Source organism: Macaca thibetana, chromosome 17 (assembly GCF_024542745.1).
Source record: "Macaca thibetana thibetana isolate TM-01 chromosome 17, ASM2454274v1, whole genome shotgun sequence".
NCBI classification, from domain to species: Eukaryota; Metazoa; Chordata; class Mammalia; order Primates; family Cercopithecidae; genus Macaca; species Macaca thibetana.
This window is the reverse complement of record NC_065594.1, coordinates 2,821,983-2,827,982: the sequence shown is the minus strand read 5'-3', so window position 1 is coordinate 2,827,982 and position 6,000 is coordinate 2,821,983.

The window sequence follows — 6,000 nt, the reverse complement described above, 5'->3', positions numbered from 1 at the left end:
GAACACAGTGAGATGTCGAGGCCCCAGGACAGTAACAAGGGGTGGGTGGCACAAGAGGCTTTTTGAAGTAGGAATGAGCCTAGAAAGAGAGGAGGGGAAGCGGGAGAGAAGAGAGTGGCTGAGCTCCCATGGCAGCCGACAGCTTGTGTTGGTGAGAAATGGTCAAGGGACAGTCAATCAAATTTAAGCTGTCAGATATTATAGCAATGTAATCCCTTGCTTCTTTCACTGTGAAGTCTACTTGATGTCAGCCTTACGTTGGCAGTAACAGGGGATGTGAGTTGTAGACTAGGGGAACTCAAGCAACAGGGATCCACAGAAATCTTGACGAACATGGAAACAATGAGATAGAGCTTTGAGCCAGTTTTAGCTAAATCTGAAGAGTTTTTAATAAACCATTTTTCTTCTAGATCTAGTCCACTAGAAAATTACCATGTGGGAGACTAGGAAAGATGGCCGAATAAGAACAGCTGTGGTCTGCAGCTCCAAAGCGAGATTAACCCAGAAGGCGGGTGATTTCTGCTTTTCCAGCTGAGCCTCCACTGGTGATAGCCAGGCAAACAGGGTCTGGAGTGGACCTCCAGCAAACTCGAGGAGACCTGCAGCAAAGGGGCCTGACTGTCAGAAAGAAAACTGACAAACAGAAATCAACATGAACAAAAAGGACGTGCACACAAAAACCCAATCTGAAAGTCACCAGCATTAAGGACCAAAGGTAGATAAATCCATGAAGATGAGGAAAAACCAGCTCAAAAAGGCTGAAAATTCCAAAAACCAGAATGCCTCTTCTCCTCCAAAGGATCGCAACTCCTTGCCAGCAAGGAAACAAAACTGGATAGAGAATGAGTTTCATGAATTGACAGAAGTAGGCTTCAGAAGGTGGGTAATAACAAACTGCTACGAGCTAAAGGAGCATGTTCTAACTCAATACAAGGAAGTTAAGAACCTTGAAAAAAGGTTAGAGGAATGCTAACTAGAATAAGTTTAGAGAAGAACATAAAGAGCCTGATGGAGCTGAAAAACACAGCACGAGAACTTCGTGAAGCATACACAAGTATCAAAGCAGAAGTGATCAAGCGGAAGAAAGGATATCAGAGATTGAAGATCAACTTAATGAAATAAAGCAAAAGGACAAGATTAGAGAAAAAAGAATGAAAAAAATAAATAAATGAACAAAGTCTCCAAGAAATACGGAACTATGTGAAAAGACCAAACCTACGTTTGATTGGTGTACCTGAAAGTGATGGGGAGAATAAAACCAAGTTGGAAAATACTCTTCAGGATATTATCCAGGAGAACTTCACCAACCTAGCAAGACAAGCCAATATTCAAATTCAGCAAATATAGAGAACACCACAAAGATACTCTCTGAGAAGAGCAACCCCAAGACACATAATCATCAGATTCAGCGAGGTTGAAATGAAGGAAAAAATGTTAAGGGCAGCCAGAGAGAAACGTTGGGTACCCCCAAAGGGAAGCCCCTCAGACTAACACCAGATCTCTCTGCAGAAACCCGATAAGCCAGAAGACGGTGGGGGCCAATATTCAACATTCTTAAATAATTTTCAACCCAGAATTGCATATGCAGCCAAACTAAGCTTCATAAGCGAAGGAGATGTAAAATCCTTTACAGACAAGCAAATGCTGAGAGATTTTGTCACCACCAGGCCTGCCTTACAAGAGCTCCTGAAGGAAGCACTAAATATGGAAAGAAAAAAATGGTTCCAGCCACTGCAAAAACATACCGAATTGTAAAGACCATCGACACTATGGAGAAACTGCATCAACTAATGGGCAAAATAACCAGCTAGCATCATAATGACAGGATCAAATTCACAAATAACAATATTAACCTTAAATGTAAATGCTCCAACTAAAAGACACAGACTGGCAAATTGGATAAAGAGTCGAGACCAGTCGGTGTGCTGTATTCAGTAGAACCATCTTACATTTAAAGACACACATAGGCTCAAAATAAAGGGATGGAGGAATAAGCAAACGAAAAGAAAAAAAAATCAGGGGTTGCAATCCTAGTCTCTGATAAAGACGTTAAACCAAGAAAGATCAATAAGACAAAGAAGGACATTACATAATGGTAAAGGGATCAATGCAACAAGAAGAGCTAGTTATCCTAAAAATATATGCACTCAATAAGACACCTTAGCTCTTGTCTAAGGCAAGCTCTTAGACACCTGCAAAGAGACTTAGACTCCCGCACAATAATAATGAAAGACTTTAACACCCCACTGTCAATATTATATCAATGAGACAGAAAATTAACAAGGATATTCAGGACTTGAACTCAGCTCTACAGACCTAATAGACATCTACAGAACTCACCACCACAAATCATCAGAATATAATTCTCAGTACCACATTGCACTTATTCTAAAATTGACCACATAATTGGAAGTAAAACACTCCTCAGCAAATGTAAAAGAATGGAAATCATAACAAACGGTCCTCAGACCACAGTGGAATCAAATTAGAACTCAGGTTTAAGAAACTCACTCAAAACCACACAACTACATGGAAACTGAACAACCTGCTTCTGAATAACTACTGGGTAAATAACGAAATTAAGGCAGAAATAAATAAGTTCTTTGAAACCAATTCAGATACAATGTACCAGAATCTCTGGGACACAGCTAAAGCAGTGTTTAGAGGGAAATTAATAGCACTAAATGCCCACAAGAGAAGGCAGGAAAGATCTAAAATCGACACCCTAACATCACAATGAAAAGAACTAGAGAAGCAAGAGCAAATAAATTCAAAAGCTGGCAGAAGACAAGAAATAACTAAGATCAGGGCAGAACTGAAGGAGATAGAGACACAAAAAACCCTTCAAAAAATCAATGAATCCAGGAGCTGCTTTTTTGAAAAGATTAACAAAATAGACCACTAGCCAGAATAATAAAGAAGAAAAGAGAGAAGAATCAAATAGACACAATAAAAAATGATAAAGGGGATACTAACAGTGATCCCACAGAAATACAAACTACCATCAGAGACTACTATAAACACCTCTATGCAAATAAACTAGAAAATCTAGAAGAAGTGGATAAATTCCTGGACACATATACCCTCCCAAGACTAAACCACGAAAAAGTTGAATCTCAGAATAGACCAATAACAAGTTCTGAAATTGAGGCAGTAATTAATAGTCTACCAAACAAAAAAACCCCAGGACCAGATGGATTCACAGCCTAATTCTTCCAGAGGTACAAAGAGGAGGTGGTACCATTCTTTCTGAAACTATTCCAAACAATAGAAAAAGAGGGACTACTCCCCAGCTCATTTTATGAGGCCAGCATAGCATCATCCTGATAGGGAAACCAGGCAGAGACACAACAACAAAAAAAGAAGATTTCGGGCCAGTGTTCCTGATGAACATCAATGCAAAAATCCTCAATAAAATACTGGCAACCCGAATCGAGCAGCACTTCAAAAAGCTTATCTACCATGATCAAGTTGGCTTCATCCCTGGGATGCAAGGCTGGTTCAGTATACGAATTATCAATAAACAAAATCCATCACATATACAGAACCAATGACAAAAACCACCTAATTATCTCAATAGAAGCAGAAAAGACCTTCGATAAAATTCAACATTCCTTCATACTAAAAACTCTCAATAAACTAGGTATTGATGGAACATATCTCAAAATGATAAGAGCTATTTATGACAAACCCACAGCCAATATCATACTGAATGGGGAAAAGCTGGAAGCATTCCTTTGAAAACTGGCACAAGACAAGGATGCCCTCCCTCACCACTCCTATTCAACACAGTACTGGAAGTTCTGGCCAGGGCAATCAGGCAAGAGAAAGAAATAAAGGATATTTAAATAGGAAGAAAGGAAGTCAAATTGTGTCTGTTTGCAGATGACATGGTTGTATATTTAGAAAACCCCATCATCTAAGCCCAAAATTTTTTCCTTAAGCTAATAAGCAACTTCAGCAAAGTCTCAGGATACAAAATCAATGTGCAAAAATCACAAGCATTCCTATACACCAATAATAGACAGACAGCCAAATCATGAGTGAACTCTCATTCACAGTTGCTACAAAGATAATAAAATACATAGGAATACAACTTACAAGGAATGTAAAGGACCTCTTCAAGAGAACTACAAACCACTGCTCAAGGAAGTGAGAGGGGATACAACCAAATGGAAAAACATTCCATGCTTATAGATAGGAAGAATCACTTATTGTGAAAATGGCCATATTTCCCAAAGTAATTTATAGATTCAGTGCTATCCCCCTCAAACTACCATTGACTTTCTTCACAGAATTAGTTTTAGAATTAGAAAAAATTACTTTAAATGTCATATGAAACCAAGAAAGAGCCCATATAGCCAAGACAAGCCTAAGCAAACACAGCGAGGCTGCAGGCATCATGCTACCTGACTTCAAACTGTACTACAAGGTTATAGTAACCAAAACAGTATGGTACTGGTACCAAAACAGACATACAGACCAATGCAACAGAACAGAGGCCTCAGAAATAAGATCATACATCCACAACCATCTGATCTTTGACAAATCTGACAAAAACAAGCAATGGAGAAAGGATTCCCTATTTAATAAATAATGTTGGGAAAACTGGCTAGCCATATGCAGAAAACTGAAACTGGACCCTTTCCTCACACCATATACAAAAATTAACTCCAGATGGATTGAAGACTTAAATGTAAGAACTAAAACCATAAAAATCCTAGAAGAAAAACTAGGCAATACCATTTAGGACATAGCCATGGGCAAAGACTTCATGTCTAATACACCAAAAGCAATGGCAACAAAAGCCGAAATTGACAAATGGGATCTAACTAAACTAAAGAGCTTCTGCAGGGCAAAAGAAACTATCATCAGAAAGAACAGGTAACCTACAGAATGGGAGAAAATTTTTGCAATCTATCTATCTGACAAAGGGCTAATATCCAGAATCTACAAAGAATGTAAACAAATTTACAAGAAAAAAACCCAAACAACCCCATCAAAAAGTGGGTGAAGAATATGAACAGACACTTCCTGGAAGAAGACATTTATGCGGCCAACAGACATGAAAAAAAGTTCATCATCACTGATCATTGGAGAAATGCAAATCAAAACCACAATGAGATACCATCTCACGCTAGTTGGAATGGCCATTATTAAAAAGTCAGGAAACAACAGATGCTGGAGAGGATGTGGAGAAATTGGAATGCTTTTACATGGTTGGTGGGAGTGTAAAAAAGTTCAATCATTGTGGAAGACAGTGTGGCGATTCCTCAATGATCTGCAACCAGAAATACCATTTGACCTAGCAATCCCATTACTGGGTATATACCCAAAGGATTAGAAATCATTCTACTAAAAAGACACATGCACATGTATGTTTATTACAGCACTATTCACAATAGCAAAGACTTGGAACCAACCCAAATGCCCATTAGTGATACACTGGATAAAGAGAATGTGGCACATATACACCATGGAATACTATGCAGCCATAAAAAAGGATGAGTTCATGTTCTTTGCAGGGACATGGATGAAGCTGGAAACTATCATTCTCAGGAAACTAACACAGGAACAGAAAACCAAACACTGCATGTTCTCACTCATAAGTGGGAGTTGAGCAATGAGAATACATGGACACAGGGAGGGTACTATCACACAGAGGGGCCTGTCAGGGGGTTGGGGGCGAGGGGAGGGATAGCATTAGGAGAAATATCTAATGTAGATGACAGGTTGATGGGTGCAGCAAACCACCGTGGCACGTGTATACCTATGTAACAAACCTGTGCGTTCTGCACATGTATCTCAGAACTTAAAGTATAATTAAAAAAGAAAATTACTATGTGAATGTTTCACAATTCTTTCATAGTCCTTAAGTCTTCAGATGGCTACTATTCAGCTGTGTAGATTTAGGAGAAGGTGGCATATACATCATGGCATGGGGGAGGAATAACTTAATGTTAATTAAGAGTTCACAGTAATTAACATTTCTACATATTA